The sequence below is a fragment of the Colius striatus genome, chromosome 3, assembly GCF_028858725.1.
Source record: "Colius striatus isolate bColStr4 chromosome 3, bColStr4.1.hap1, whole genome shotgun sequence".
Classification (NCBI taxonomy): Eukaryota; Metazoa; Chordata; class Aves; order Coliiformes; family Coliidae; genus Colius; species Colius striatus.
This window is the reverse complement of record NC_084761.1, coordinates 34,174,912-34,192,447: the sequence shown is the minus strand read 5'-3', so window position 1 is coordinate 34,192,447 and position 17,536 is coordinate 34,174,912.

Genomic DNA, 17,536 nt, shown 5'->3' with positions numbered 1-17,536 from the left:
GTAAAGAGATATTTGTTGCTCCTGGTTTCTAAGATGGAGACTAGCAAAACATTTATATTTTGCTTAGGCTTGCAGATGGAGTTTCTGGTAGAACTGGAATTTGAAGCCATATCTTCAGGTAATGATAGTTTTAAAAGCAAACTTTGCAGCAATTTTAAGACTATAGATGCACAACTGAAGCTCTTCAGTTGCTGCCTTGGTGCTTACTCTTGTCTTACCAAAAAGTCATAGCATACTTTAGTGAAAGAGGGATATGCTACCTTACATTTTCTATGAGATACTTAACATGAGATTGATGGTACGTTGCAATCTGGCTTGAAGATCTGTGTTCATGGCATTCTTCATGCTTTGTTTGGTATAAATCCAGAATACTGGACTTTATTGATTTTTTTTTAATATGTAACTACTCTGTATGTTAGACTTAGATGGCTCTTGCCCAGACCCCCAGTTACTTAGACACCAGTGACCTGCTTAAAGTGGCACTTGCTGCTTAATTATGTAGTTGCCCTAGTCTTCACAAATAGGCATGCTACTGGACTGTGGGGTACTTGGAGCTCTTATTCAGACTCAAGTTAGAGATAACCCAACATGAAGACTATCAGACTAGCTGCTTACTGAACAATTGTCATGGATGTGGTTTTCTGGAAATCAGAGGCTTAATCTGACATCAACAAAATATGAGAGATCAAGGACTGAAGTGGGACTCATTTTTCTTCATCAATGTTATCATAAAGGGAAGTAACCATGACACAATTTAGATTTGAAATCTGGTTGTATACTAGGGAGAGAGACGGGTGTCCAGGTCACCAGTACCCATCAGGTAAAATCCATGAGCTTGTGTGTAATGACTGAAGTGATGGAAGAGCCTGAAGGACCATGGAGAGCTACCGGTGACTGGGAGGGCAGAGCTGTGCCTCACCTGCTGCAGCGTGGCTCACGTCTCTGGGCAGCAGGCCCCTGCTTGGAACACCCACGCCTTTCACAAAGCAAAACCAGCAATAACTGCCATTGTGTCAAGACCTGCAAAAGAAACGAGTGCTCAGGAAATTTTTACCATCACCTTGTAAGTTGAACTAGCTACCAAAGCAGAGTGCCACTTGCGGTAAGTCAGTGTGAGAAGACTGGACCTAGTACTTAAAGCTGAATCACATTTCCACCTATAAAGAAAAGGAGGTTTGGAAGCTAGGGTGGTAAATGTCTCAGGAAATACTGAAGACTTCAGACATGGTCAGCAGTAAATACATGTTTTTGTTTCAAAATGACTGGTGGGGTTTTCTGGAACTCCTGTTTTCAGGATGAATCTGGATTAGTAATACAAAAAGCGAGAGTTTGTTGGTGTGCCAGATCTAACTGAAATAATAACTGGTCTCCATTGCAAAACATAGCAAAAGGCTTTGGAAGTGAATGCATGATGGCAATTGGTTTTAGTGGATATTTTTTCTTGAATTTACCATCCAGCTCTGCAGCTTAAGTGCAATGCTTCAGAGTTCTTTACAATCATTGCAGTGACCCCAGATTGACGTCGGCCCATGCTCGCCTTACGTGGTCAAAATGAAGAAGGTTTTGGGCCCTGAAGAGTACGTGGTTATAATATGCAGTAGCATGCCATGCTTTGAGAGCTCGACTTGTTTAATCAGTGGTAACCTTTGATCTCCTATTCCTAAAATTGGTCATTATATGTAAATATCTGTTAAACTCTGATCAATTGATTCCAAGAATGCTTTGCACTGCTTTGCATGTATGCACAAAATCAGGTGTTTGTTTAATAGATAACTACCACGTTATTTTACTGCTTTAATTAAAGGCAATAGGTTTTTGCTGGAACATGAGACAATAATCTAAATGCAATTATAATATTCATAGTATTAAGTGTACTGTGTACACTGGCCTGCAAAGACAGGATTGTTGAGGCTTCCAGCAAAGGTATTGGGTGGTCTGCTATTGGTTTAGAATACTTAAGTGTTCTGTTTTAGATCAGAAAGGTGTTAAGGTGCTTTTATAAAACTGCATAAACCATCATTAAACATTTTTCATTGAAGTAAATTTCAAGTAATCCTTCATGTGACATATTTGCCGTAGTTCCAGGCTGACATTTCAACAGGCTGTTTTATATCAGCCTAACAATTACCTGTGACAGTTTCTTCATTTGCACCAAAGAATAAACACTTCTTGCAGCCAGTCAACAGTGTTAGCATGGTTTACTTAAATGGAAGAGAGGAAAAGGACCCCAAGTAATGAAAATGATGCTAAAACTGGATGCTGCCGGAGGATGTAATTCAGTCATAATTATATATGAAGTGAGAAAGTAAGCTGGAAATCACTGAAAGCGTTAAATATCTGAACTCTGATCCCACTGAAGGGAATTACCACTGTTAATTATAGTAAGGAGCAGTTAAGCCAATATTTAATACTTTAATTCAAGTAAATTAAACAGGATCAATGCTTTCTCAGTTACGTAGATAAAGACAGGCCAATATGGAGCAGTTCTGAAAATTTCTTTCTCAAATGCTTCTTTCTATATACAAAGCTCCTTTAGGAGTAAAATCCAGATGCCTGCAGTGAAGCATTGAGCACGTCATTTGTTGCAGTCTTTTGAAACTGGAAGGTAAAAATTCCTTGCATAAGATCAGAACACCAGAGCTCCCTAACGCTTAAGTTTTGGGACAATTTGTGGCTACAGATTCAGTTCTAGCATTGACGCAAGGTGCCTACCATCATGACACTGTTGACTGGTTATCTTTCCTCTTCAGAAAAGCCCAACGATGACTTAGATCTGGCGGCTGAGCTAACAGTGCGTTTCCCCCCACCTCAGGCAAAACGGGCTGATTTACAAACACAAATTATATAAACTATCGCTTCCTTTTGATTGGGTTAGGCGTCGGTCTCCAATGTATAGGATGATTCATTCATGTGTGATTGGCATATTAGCCATGGATAGTAGCTGCTGGTGGGATGAGTTGTGATGACAGACTCGGTGAGAGTGGGCATGGATGCAATAGTCTTGCTATTGCTGTGTGGAGAGGTGTGGTTTTAACATTAGTAGTACTGAAACTTCTGGCTGCCACTTGTTTGAACTGAAGCTTATCAGTTGAATGAACACAAGTTGAGAAGGAAGAGCACTGAGTTTGGGCTCTATAGAAATTACATACCAATAAAAAACTCACCGAGAGAACTATATGAAATTTCATGCAAATCTTTGAACTGACTTGTGCTTACTGAAACCAAGCTAGTAAGAATAATTTAATTCTCCAGCTTTCAACAACTTATTCTTTAATAATTAAAAGAAATAACTCCCTAAAGAAATCATGGTCATAATTTGAGTAAAAAAAAAGAAAGCTAATATAAATTTAGCTAATTAATCAATTCAAACAACATGAGATTTGTAATGAAAAACTCATGTGCTTTTAACTGAAAGTGCTAGCAAACTTATAGGAATATTTAACAAAAGGAATTAGTTAGATTTCTTCAGTACAAGACTGTAATATTGCCTGGGAGACAATTTCTAGCTTATGGAATTAACCAAACAAAATAGTTAATAGATGTTTCATTTCATCAGTTTCTACCATCTTTCATATAATTAATATAATCTATAATATAGATAATGGTATAATTAATATAATCTGAAACAGTAGAGGAGAAAGCAGTCTGAAAATGGGTTCTCATCCATCCTAGAACAGGCATATCATGACAAGAAATGAATTTACGGAAAAGTAATATCTAGGCATTTTTATTAGAGAACACCTCATGAAAGGAATTGTTTTCCGCATTTGCACATTTCGTTTAAAAATGTTTCTCACTGTTTAAACTGATGAGAAATTTCAAGTAAAAGGTGAGCTATAAACTCCTGCTGCTCTTTCATAAGGGTATTATTTGTCTGTTTTTCCGTACAGCTGCTTCAGGTTGCTGTCTGGTTGCCATTGAAAGTCACTTGTAAAATAAGCAGATGTTCATTCTGGTGCTTCAGGGTAGAATCTTTAATCTTGAACCACACATCTCTGAAGGGAATTTATACTCTTAGGAACAAATAAGCCCACACAATATAATCCTTCATTTGTCTTTAAATTAATTCTCATGTTCTGTTTGGTATGAATTTTGATTTTAATTATTTTTTTAATCTTTATATCCAATGCCATGTTTAATGTAACACCCGCTGCTAGGTCAGAATCCTGAGACAGCTTGTATTCAGCATTAAATCTTATTAAATCTTCTGCTTCTACTTAAGGCTACGTATTTCAAACATTATGCTTTGTCAGTTCTGTCTGTGGCAGATATTATTTTCCATTATTTAGCAGATGACAACAGAGGGAGGGTTCCAGCACTTTCTAAAGGTACATTTTCCATTGGAAAACCACCAGTGTGATCTGTAGTTTAAAGGGACAAGATTTTCAACTGAAATCTTAGTGTGTGGAGATACATGCTACTGTTGATACGGCAGAGCTGACTAATCGCTCAATATGAGTTATTTATACCTTTGTTATGTTTGCTTTTTCTGTCCTTCAATGTATTGAACAACCAAGAGAGAGTCTTTATTTTCTGTTGCTTTTCAACTAAGTCTCAAATTATTCTGCACCTTCCTTGTATGTACACATGTATGCCTCAGTGGACACACGTATGCCATGTCTTCTTGTTCTATCCTAAACACCCAATCCTACTCTACTTTCATACTTGTATTCAGTGTGGGTTTTTTTCAAACCTCACAATAAAGCTGTGACATAGGTAATCAAAAAAATCATTTTCTCTCTTAATTTTTTTATCTTCTTTCTTAACTTTCCTTTTCTACTTCCAGCAACAATTTGCTTTTAATGCTTCTCTGTGATTTCTTTTTCTTTTTTTTCAGGTTTTCCTTTGGCTTGTTGTCAAGCAATGGTACTTCTAAAAGGAGATGTTTTATCTGAGCATACCTGAAAAAAACAACACATGTTTTGTCTTTGGTATTTACCAACAAAGTGTTTGTGTCATCCCTGGATCTCTCAGAAACACTTTTCTGAGTATGTCATTCCCATCAAACATCTGTTTAGACTACTTTCTTCCAGGCACTGTAGTTTTCATTTCTTCCAGACAGAAGAATTAATCATGCTCTTTTGTTAACATAAAGCAAGGGCAACCTCATTAGAGCAGTGGAACAGCATTAAGCGAGGAGTTAGGTCTTGGGTGTTAAATGAAAAAAAGATTGATACAAGTACATTGCAAAGGTTGCAATGACAATTAGGTTTATCTGTGTTATCAAAAATTAGGATCATTTACATTATTTGTTCCCATAAATTATGATGTTGTCTTTATATAATAATGTACTCTTTTTTCTTGTTTAGGAATGAATCAAAATAGCATAGTAAAAGGAGTCTGTTACTGGCTCATCTGGAAATTTGAAAAGTATAGAGTGAATGAGGTGAAGCCTTGCAGAAAGAGAGGACACTTCTTTTTTTATTAAGACAGATTATTATTCTTCTGGAAAGTTGGACTCCAGCTTCTCAAGTAATGATTCTAGCAAAGTCACTTGAATATTTTCAGAGGTGATCACTAATTGTGTGTTAATTGGAGGGTTTTACTCTGAAACCCCTAAAAGTACTAAAGGAGTTTCTACCCCTACTCTGAAACCCCTAAAAGTTTCTAAAGTACTTAGTGTTCTCAGGTATTGCTGGAGGCAGAGGCTTGCTTGCATCATCCAATCTATTCCACTAAAAAGTTGATCTGTTTAAAAGAAGAAAAAACCCAAAATATTTTAATTAAAAACCATGGGACTCACTGTTACATCGTAAGCAAAAGCTTGCATTCACTAGATACGTTTCTCTGGCTGCTGGTGGCAGCCTGAAATTTCTCACTCTAGAAGTCATCATCTGTTGACCCTGCTTCACCCATTTGCAGTGCTTGTTTCCTCAGCCTTCAGACTGGGCCCAGATTCGTCACCAAGTCTGAGTGCTTTCCCACCTTAGCCTTTAGTTATCCCCTCACTCCCATTCTCCTTCCACAGAGCTCTCATCTGTCTCTATCCCTTTCCCAGATTCACTGTTGCAGCATTTTGCACCCTATTAAGTCATATTTTCAGTCAGCAAATACCTGTTTCTTCAGTTCCACCCCCTGCCCCGAATTTCTTAATCTTCCCGTTTCTCCCCCACACACTGATCTTTGAGGATTTTCCTTCCTTTCTCAGCTAGTCCTTACTAGTACCACATGCTTCCTCACCATATTCCTTTATATTCTGCCTTTCAGCTCTGTTCCTGTCCTGCTGAAATAGCAAGATGCTGAGATTATTGAGAACACAGGGGAGAGACTTCACTGCATTTGGTTATAATAGTCAACACTGCCCAAGGAAGGAAAATGGTGACTGCCATATAGCTTGACACCAGGTTATGTTCACGATTCTTCTGTGGGGTGGGCATTTTTAGGCCTGGCCAAAATTGGGCAGGTGTTCATAAATAGTTATAGATCTATCATCTGTTGTCGCTCCTTTCCCATCTATATTTCTGAAACTCTACTGTAAAGCATTAGAGTGCTAGAAGTTTCCAAATAAAAGATTGTGAGAGTATTTCTCTGAAATGGCTGAATAGTTTTGGCTGGAGTTTTCCAAAATAAATTCAGCCTGAGGCAGACAGCTGGTATGGGAAATTTCAGCTAAAAGAGTTGCAATTTGGCTGAGTTTTGAGAAACTTGGATTTGGGAGGGAATTAACCCTGGGTAATGTTTCACCAAATATCTTCTTCTGGGCAATATACTATGTCACTCTGTGTGGACTTACCCATTTGGTTTAAAATTTGTTCTTTGTACTATCTGACTAAGCTTCAGTATAGTAGAAGAGCCATTTTTATTTGGGTTTTATGGAGTCAAAGAGGTTTTTAAATAATTTATTTGATTCCCAGACTAGTAGCTTTCTATGTAAGTGTAATCTGTCAGGGGTGTTAGTATTGGGAATATGTTGGTTCTTTTATACTTGTTTATAGCTTACACTAGGGATTTGTGCTAAAGTAGCACTGTCACAGATCTAGCTCTCTTAGTTTTAACCTACCACCGTCTGTAGCACCATGCTGGGAATCTGCTTTCCTAGTGTGCAGTCTGTATGGTAATAAAAGAAGCAAAGTACACTCTTCCTGCCCACTTCTCCGTAACTACTTGTTTGAGCCAGACATCCATGCTCTTGTTTTTCTGTCATTCTTAAACTTTTCTTTCTTCTTAACATTCCTACCCTCCCCCCCCTACCAAAACAGGACTTAGTACTGTATATTAGGGCTATTGGGAGATTCCATGCTCTCAGTCTCCTAAACCCAAAAGCTCTGCTGAAGGCAAATAAGTAATCTTAATGTATGGAGCCTTTTTGTGCTCCAGTGGTCCTGAAGCACTCAAACCAAGATAAAAGCATGGAGGGGAAAAAAAAAAGTCTGTTTACTCTGGAAGATAATTAAGATATAAAAAGTCTTTGTCTACTTGATGTTAACTGCTAGTACCATCTGGATGGGTGAGTTGGGATAGTGGTGTGCTATCTCCAGTGTCAATTTGGAGTCTTCTTCCTTGGAGGTCCTCAAGACCCGCCTGGACATGTTCCTATGTGACCTGATCTAGGTGAACCTGCTTCTGCAGGGGAGTTGGACTAGATGATCTCTAAAGGTCCCTTCCAACCCCTACCATTCTGTGATTCTATAATCTCAAGACAATCTCTTCACTGAATGTAATTTCTTGTTTCAAACACTTGTTAAAAAGCAGTCTACTAAAAGCTGATACTGTCAAATTAATTGGTTAAAATCATGAATACCGTGGGGTGAGTGGGGATTGATTTTATCCCTCTGCAAATGTCTTTTTCAATACAAGAATGAGAGCATATCAAGTTATATCAGCAGATGAGAAGATCAAAATGAATAAAACAATATTGTTCTCAAAACAATATTGAGCTGTGTAACTCTGGACTGCAGCAGGTTGTAGGTATTTAAAGCTTGCATGGTTTCTAAACAACTGAACAAGTTCATGGGAGAAAAAACCATTGAACCCTATGAAATACAAAAGACACAGGCCATAAAATGCTGGAGATTTCTGAAGTACTGGGTGAAATACCATGACGTGCTTGTTCTCTTGCCCAGGCACTTTCGTGCTGGTATAGGTCTATACTAATTCCTTTTTAGGAACAGGATGGTGTCAAGCACTAGCAAGACAAAAGAACTTTTGCTTGAAAAAGGAGGAAGGGATAAGGGAGACAAGAGCTCCAAGAAGTGACTGCAGGGTACAACAAATATGGTAAAAGGTTCAATGATGGAAAAACCAGAAAGTTCAGGGAATGCTGTTTAGAACATCCTCCAAAATGCTAGAATTTACTTGAAAAATACCTAAGAACCTGGTGGATACTTTGCAGGGGTGCATATCAGGGACAGATTGTTGAAGTAAAGGGACCTTGTAGTTTTACTTGATGCTGCCATTCAGAGATTCTTCAGTGGTTTAAGTTCTCAAACATTTGTCCATTGGCAAAAATTTGCTTAGAATGTGAAACCAACTGAGAGTAGAAACATTCTGATTTGAGAATTAAGCATTGCGTTTCTCTAACCCACAAAAGCAAACTTTTGAGGGAGCAGTATATTTAAGAAAGGGCTGGGGGGAAAGACTCTAACTGTTTTCTCATCACAGTACACTGAGAAAATGTTTAGACTGATATATAACCTTCATAGTGTTATATTCTATAAAATTGGCAAGAGCTTAGTTCTTAGTCTGAATGCTGTGCTTGTTTTGAAATTTAAATAATAAACAATTTATGTATGTATATATTTTAGCTTAAAATCACATTTTGTCAGATTTGGCTGTTAATAAAAGCTTATGGTGGAATCAGCACTCTGTCCATCCAGTGAAAATATGAACAGGACCACACAAAATGCTTCCACTGTGTCATTTCTTTTACTGCTTTTCCATTAAAATAAACTCCTTGCCACAGAACTTACTTGTCATTTCCCGCTTCTCAAAAATATTGCTAAGTACTGTAGTTTCTAAAGCTTTTCCACTTCTAGCTTTGGTATCTACTTCACTGTATTTGCAGAAGATCCTTTATATTCCTCCCTACTGTTCCTTTTCAGTCACATATATTACTGAATCTTAAATATACTGTATTAAAAGCAGTTTTTGGCCAGCACTGCTTATAGCTAAACCGAGGCTAGTCAAATTCGTCTCGGTTTCTGTCATCACTGATTCCAAAAGGGGCTTTTGATCTTAACGTATGCATTCTTCTGTCTGCATCTACTTTAGCATTTACTGAGATAAATTCTTCTTGAATTGTATCTTCTGGTAACAGAATGCTTTTTCTTTTTTGCCTGGATTTTATAGCTTACTGAGCTCCACTGAAGTAAAAAGAGACTTTAACTTTATGGGCATTTGATGGGCTGCATAATTTGCTTATCTTGCTCCTCATCCATTTCTGCTGTCTCCTATAGTGTGAACCTGTGTCATTATCACATCTGCTGGGCATTGTTAAATCATGAAAACCATGGAGGCATTCCCATTCAGCTTCCTTGATTCAAAACTACTTTTTGTTTCATCTGACAATGGGATTTCCCCCACTTTTTTACGAAGTATGAGACTAATTCTGTAATGTATGTTTTCAATACTCCTGAGGTCTTTCTAAGTTACATTTCTGAAGGCAAGTGAGTAAGTAGGATTTGTTTAGAAAGCAGAGGAAGCGATTTAGTAGAGCAGTATTTTATAATTTCTGCTTCATATGCACATATGAAAAAATCACATCTTTGAATGCTGTTTTGAAGGTCAAAAATGCAGGCAATGGTACTTTCAAATCACTAATGACTAGCAGTTAGTGAACTGGTACTAGAGATTTAAGATGAGTTGTCACATTCATTTCTTATACAGTACCACTCACTTTGTTATTTCCTTTGGCATTATATCACCTGCAGAGTAGGTAGATAGAATGATTAAGATGTTCTCCCCAAGACTCAACTACATCATCGAGAGCCAAGGATGGTCTCCCATAAGAATACATGAGATTGGTGTCATAACAGGGCTATCACTCTATTCTAGTAACAGTACACAGTAAAATATTAGATATACTGCTCACACCCTTAACAAAAATTTTTGTTTTAAGCGTGATTCAGGATGCATTTTAGTTTGCACATTGAGTTACTTTGCCTCCTGAAATCCTTGTTATCAAATACTACAACTCACTTGCTCCTACAGTTGACGAATACATACAACATTTTGTTACATTTTTCTATGCAGTTAGTTTCCAACACCTTCTCTTAGTTTACAAGGGTGTGAATAATCTGCAGTAGTGTTCACAAGCTGGCAGGCAGGTAATACTAACTCACAGGGCTATGCTTGAATGCATCACTTCTGCTATGCTCTTACCCTCCGCTGTGCCAACAGCTGAGAGAGCTGTGAGTTTTCCCTACACTCACATCTTTCTGGCTCATTGTCAGTCAAGCCATGCCAACTGCACCAGCCAGTAAAAGCATATAGGAAAAATAAATTTGTCATAGGAAAAGTACAGAGAAGTGATTACTTTCATGCAAGACTACAGTAAAAGCACTGTTAGGCTACACTTTTCTAATGCTGAAAAAATTGCTTTCAAAATCAGGGGGTTTGGTCAATGATAGTGTGCCTGAGGACACACTCAAAAGGTTAGGACCAAAGTTATTTTTTTAAAACTCTGGTAATGCAGACAATTTTAGTTACTCGGTGAGTGGATGAGACAACATGGTATCACTGTGCTGTATCATTCTCAATGCATTCTGTGTAAACAATAGCAAAGAGGTGTGCTGGCTGATATGCAAGAAGACCCGAGAGTAATGGAAATTATATTTGATGATGAACTCCACTTTCTACAGTGCTTTTTTCCATTAACTCTCCAAACATAGCATTTTTCAGGTTATTTACATTGTAGCATAAAATGATAGAACGTATGAGAGTTGTTTAAGTAAATTTGTGACTGTTAAACTCAGCAGACTTTTGGTTTTTAATCTTCCCTAAACACACACTTACCATTTCCACTTGTTTTTATAGTGAGGGAAAATCAAGCAGGTTTTCTTTTCTGTAGTGTCACTTCTAATTACAAGTTACAGCTTCAGGATTTATGCAATTATTTTGTGTCTAATCCTTCCAAAGAACTTTGCAAAACGGTGAAGAAGGCATTGTGATACTGAATGCTTCAGCTAATGCTTAAAGCTATTTAGTGTTGACATACTAATCTAAATAATGACAGATGGCATTTTTTGTTACTCATACATGTTCAGCAGAATCAGTGTCTTGGAAGCCAGTAGTACAACTAAAATTAACAATAAATAATGTACACAATATTTGTCAGAAGTGTCTTAAAGGACTGTTGCAAGTACATCAATAGTTTAACTTCAAGACTAAGGTCAAACTCATTCATCTATATGTAATGTATTGTATTGACATACCAGAGACCTAATTTCTAGCCTTCACTCAGAACTCACTCCATGTGGCAGAGCTGGCTGTTGAGTAGAAAGTTCTTTTTATTGCTCTGGAAATAAAGACATAGAATAGCGTCAGATTTCCTGCAGTCAAAATGTTCAGAAAGTATAAAATGTGCAGAACATTACAGGTGCTTAGCTTTGACATTTATAGAGAATCTTGTCAAAACTTGCAGAAACCAATCTGTACCCAAAGCAAAGACTGTATTTTCCATTCTGCTTAGCAGGCTTAACAATACCAAGAACACTTAGGACTAGGAGTTTTCATGGGGAAAATATTTCCTCATGTGGCATAAAAATAATGAAGTCTCCCTTCTCATATACCTACTCTCTGATCTTGATATGAAGGGAGGAAGGGACTATGATGACAAACTCTGCATAAAAGAAGGGATTGGTACTGGTAAATTGCACCATATCAACTCTTTTCCTGACACAAAATGCCTAATGAGTTTTAATCTAATGACGGAAAAAGAGCGAACCTTTTCTTACATTAGTTAAATGCGCGTAGTCCATACTAAGCTATATGTCACTTATAGAAAGTTACATATGGGAAAGAAGAAGCCAAGGAAAAAAGCAATTAAAAATTAATTATAAAACAATATGAAATATTAACATGTTTAACATAAGATACTCTGTAGGCCAGGAGATCACCAGCATAGTTTGTGACAGTCTTTCTTGAGGAGATAGTGCTCTTTTAGCTTCAGAAAATAGTTAAACCCCAGAGTTTCTATCAGTGGCAACAGTTTCTATCTGTTGATCAGAGGATCTTGTTTCAATGTGCTTATCATGTGTGGGAGGTGAACCCAAGAATGCCATAAGAATACTCTGTTTTGCTAGATTTCTGATGGCCCTTCAGTTTCTTCCATTAAAGCTATCTCTTCCTCTGTGACAATTTAGAACTTGGCAGAAATGTTATGTAAAGTAGTTATAACAACAATGGATCAATTCCTCTATCTTTTGGAAAGTAGTTTAGGTGAGCGAATTTTCAAAAGACACATATACTAGGAAACCTGCAACATTTTTTCCCTGGGCACATCTGAGACCTTGGCAAAGTAAGTCATTCCCATATCCATGTGAAAGGTCTGGCAGAGTCCACAAAGTCAATTTAGAGGCTTAAATGCTATCTAAGAATCATCCTCTCTTTCCTAATACACTTTTTTGATCCCCAGAACACCCACTCTGTTATCTGGCTGTATCAAAAAACTATAGGACCTATATTTTCACTGGTTCGTTTCCTCTGGTTATCTGTGGAATCACCCACATCTGGTTTTAATTAGCAATTATTATGAGTCACAGGTGTGGGTTTATGAAAAACAGCAGAGGAAAACACTCTGGTTTAGTTGTTTGGGCATGTGTCTAGGAATGGGGGATAATTCTGTTCCCATCTCTGCTCTGGCCCAATTAGTACTTCCTTCAAGCGGGTCAGTTTAACATGAAAATAAACTGTTTGCTTTCCTTTGCTTTCCTTATTCTTGCATCCCTTCTGACCTGCCACACAAGTGTTAGATGTGGATTCAGATCACTCTGGACCAGAAAGTCTGATGAACTCTGGCCTTTCACATTGGTGGTAGGTGAGGGTGAAAGGAGATGGAATTCCACCGTCCAGTCAAACCTCAAGTCTGAGTCTTCTTCAAGGAATGCTCCTTCCTGTAGCCCAGAGTAAGGTGTTTAAGAGCATATCTACACCACTGTGTCAGACCCTGGGCTGGCTCTGCACACCAGTCCTGAAGCTATCAGTACTGGAAACCACAGCACAGATATTGGTGTTGTAGATTTACTGGCTGGAATTGTTTAAGCGTTGTGTAAACATACTCTAGTTCCAGGAAAAAGCCAATCTGTCTCTAAGGCATTTGCTGTAGACAAGACTTAGGCAGCTCCAAGCTCCATGTGAGCCTTTCGAGGACTCTTTTCTTAAGTGCCTGTCTCTCATCAAACATTACCAAGGGAACTGAAGTAGCCAGCCTGGGACTATGGTTTTTACTGAGTGGAAAAACAACACAGCTTTGAGAGCTGTTTCAGTGAATACCTTATGTCATACAAAGCTGTGTTTCTGTGTGAAAGCTGTGTGTGACAATGCAGCTTTATGTTTAATTGTGATTTGGGCTCAACGTTTTTGTCTTGCAAACTCCAGTAAGCTGGGAGAGAACAGTTTGAAGTTTCTTGTCTCTTTTTTGGTTTAGAGCCCTGAGGAAAGGTGATACTACAGTGGCAGGTGAGACCTCATGTATAAATAGGAACACTAAGCACAGAAGATCCTTCTCAAGGATGGACCTTGAGGGTGGTGTGAACAGCCCTATATGTAAAGCAAAGATATGTTAAATGGGAAGAAAGACTATGTACAAAACTGCTGTGAATTGGAGTGGTAATTTATGGGCTATGCTATTGAAATATGTTTTAGTAGAGTTCATGTATTTCTGAGATTACTGTGATGGTGGCCGCTTCTCCTGAAAGGTAAACAATACATTCCTCAATATGAAATCACACATAAATGGATTGAGTACAGATTGTGACTTATACTCCCTTTTATTGGAAAGAATTAGAATTTTTCTTTTGAATTGGCATAAACTATTCTTGAGCAACTAACAACTTCTTTTCAGCTTACTCCACCCTCTTTTCCTGGATTTCTCATGCTTCTAAAGGACAGTGAGAATACAGTTAGCCATTTAATCACTGAGAGTGTCTTAAGTCCCTTGCTATACGAGTTCTTAATGCCGTTAGGTTTCTTTCTTGGACCATATAGGCTGCATAAGCTTGAATTTGCCAACTTGTCATCTATCCTGGCTCTCTTATGTACAAATATAACAAGTCTCTCAATTAAAAAACCACTTTATTGCTACAGCAGACCCAAGGGACTGAGATTATACTCTTGAATCAGTGAGAATTTAGCTGCATCACTCATACTGAATTTAGAGCATCAATACTACTTAGTCTATTGATAAGAATGAAAATTTCGCAACACAGACTCATATTCTCTTAATTCACACGTTTATTTAATATCAATAAAGTTTTAAGCATAATTGGTAATTGAACGAGCTCCTGTAGTTACAGTCTTAGCACAGTTATTCCAAATCTCTAGTCAGACTCTGCACTTAAAGAGGAATAATGTTACTAATAGCTGGAGAATTTTGAAACGTTAATTTTCTGACATATTCAGCAGACATTAAGCCTGCTAATAAGCTGCTGGACACTACCATGGCATACTTTATGCAGGTAGAAAGGCTAAATAGATACTGTCCTATATGTGTATCGAAGTGGCCCTTGAATCACCTCTTCCAAATTCTGGTAAAATTTGTTGCTGGTGGACAGTGAGATAATGTGGCCTACAGGCACAGCTGTCACAAGCTGCTGAAACACCTCAAATTACTGGTGGTAGGTGGAGTGAGATTGAGTACTTTCTCTTTAAAACTAGATTTGCTTCCTTTCTTCAGTTGTGTGACGTGCTATTCTCTAACAGTTCAGAGTTTGAGATCTGGATTAACTTGAGTCATGAACAGTTGTTCAAACTGCAAAACTGGGCTGAGATGCTACCAGAACTCCCAAGAGGGCAAGTACTCAACTAATATAAGCTGACATTCTGACATTAAATCTAGAATTTCTAATGTTTCTGCTGCTTAGAATTAAGAAGGCAGAAAGAGATTTAAAACCTCAAGGGATTCTAATAGAAATATCAATTATTCTATAGCATTTTTTAAGCTGTAATATTTAGTAAACTAACACATTATTCTATAGAGTACTTATCCTCCTTCCATACTCTGAGGAGGAATAGCATTCTTCATTATAAATATAATCTCAAATAAATTTTTGTAGTAGCCTTCCAATTGTCTAGTTCTCAACTGAGCAGATGGACTCTAAATTAGAATTCATAATTCATTTTGTTCTCATTGCAGTTTTGTAAATAGCATTTACTTTAATAGTAAGACACTGATATTTGTACATAGTATCTCTTTACTCTTGAATGCACAAGAAAGAACATTCCTAACTGATTTTCTATATGTGGTTTATATTATTTCATTTGAAAGAAATCTGCACTATCTGTGCTCTTAAGTTAGGAGTTTAGCAGTCTCAATAGCATGAAAAATCTCTCGCTTGAAGTCGATTAAGCCCTTTAAGGCAAAATGTATTTTCCTTAAATATCTGTGTATTTTATTTTATCTTTGATGTCACCTTTTTAGTGTGTTTTTTTTTTTCCCTGTAAGATCTGGTGATGTTTGATGATTTACTGTTACAAATGCTATTTATACATTTTTCAACACACAAATGCTAACAGTGTATACTGTGCTACCGTGGAACTTTGGAGTATATATTGCTCCAAGAGGCAACTCATTGATATTCTGTCTTAGGAAAATGAATACATGCTTTTGTTGATAAATATGTTAATCATACTTTAGACCATACTCAAACATTAACTTACTTTTAATTTTGCACTCTTGAGAAAATGTTAAGTTAGAGCTGAAGATTTCTTTTTGATGTCATGGGCATTGGTGTCATATGCCTATATGTGATACTTGACAGCAGGTAGAAAAAAATATCTGAAAACATTTTGAAGTGTGTTCTAACTGGCAACTTATGAGAAAGATTTTTAAGCCAAGTATTCACATCTGAGTCAGGAAGTGAGATAAAGCATAAAACTATAATGAAAAGAAAAAACCATATAAGCAGCTTGTTTTGACACTAGAAAAACAGATAAACAGTTCCATCAGAGGCTTAACTAAAGATGTCGTTTTACTCACATGGGATATGAAGAACTTACTAAGCTTGCACTGAAAGTTTTAAAAAGTGGCCTTTCCAATAGAAAGTGGATGTCAATGATTGCTTACTTTAACTTCATTTTAATGAAATAAAAATGCTTATGTGGTGCATCAACTACCCAAATCTTTATAGCCCAATCTGTCTCTCACTAAAGGTACTGTAAGACTTCTCAGCTGACATCAGGTTTTAAATTAAGTTACTGTGAGTTAAAAGGTTTGAACTATACATCTTATAATTATTTTGTATGTATTCAATTCAAACCTCTCTCCTTTACAGGACCATAATACATTTGTGATCTCCTTTGAATTCAGGGGAAATTTTTGTGCTGTATTATCTGTTGACCTTGATTTTATATATATGATAATGAACTGTGAATCTCTCCTATTGCCAGTCAGGAAATAGATTGTTGAAAGTTGTTCCATAGAACTACAAGTAGTGTATGAGCTGCAAAACCATGTCCCTCAGCACCTCATCTACATGGCTTTTAAATATCTCCAGGGATGGTTACTCCACCACATCCAAGGGTAGCCCCTGTTCTTCCTAATCTCTGATCTAAGCCTCCTCTGGCACAACTTGAGCTCATCTACTCTGCCCTGGTGAGGCCTCATCTGGAGTACTGTGTCCAGTTCTGAGCTCCTCAGCTCAAGATGAATGGAGAACTGCTGGAGAGAGTCCAGCACAGGGCCACCAAGATGATCAGGGGACTGGAGCATCTTTCTTATAAGGAAAGGCTGCGGGAACTCGGGCCGTTTAGTCTAGAGAAGAGGAGACTGAGGGGAGATCTCATTAATATTTACAGGCATATAAATGATGGATATCAGGAGGTGGGAGCATCCTTTTTTTTCCTATTGTATCTAGAAACATGACAAGGAGTAATGGGATGAAGCTGGAACACAAAAAGTTTCATTTAAACATAAGAAATAATTATTTCACTGAGACGATGAGGGAGCCCTGGCACAGGCTGCCCAGGGAGGGTGTGGAGTCTCCTTCTCTAGAGGTTTTCTCAACCTGCCTGGACACGTTCCTGTGTGACCTGATCTAGGTTGATCTACTTCTGCAGAGGGGTTGGACTAGAATATCTCTAAAGGTCCCTTCCAACTCCTTTCAGGTAGTTGTAGAGAGTGATCATGTCTCCCCTCAGCCTCCTCCAGGCTAAATAATCCCAACGTTCTCATCCACTTTTCATCAGATTTGTTCTCAAGATCTTTCCCCAGCTTTGTTGCCTGTCTCTGGGCACGCTCCAGCACTTCAATGTCCTTCTTGTAGTGAGGGGCCCAAAACTGAACACAGCACTTGAGATGTGACTTCACCAGTGCCAAGTACAGGGGCATAATCACTTCCCTGGTCCTGCTGACCACAGTATTTCTGATACAAGACACTGG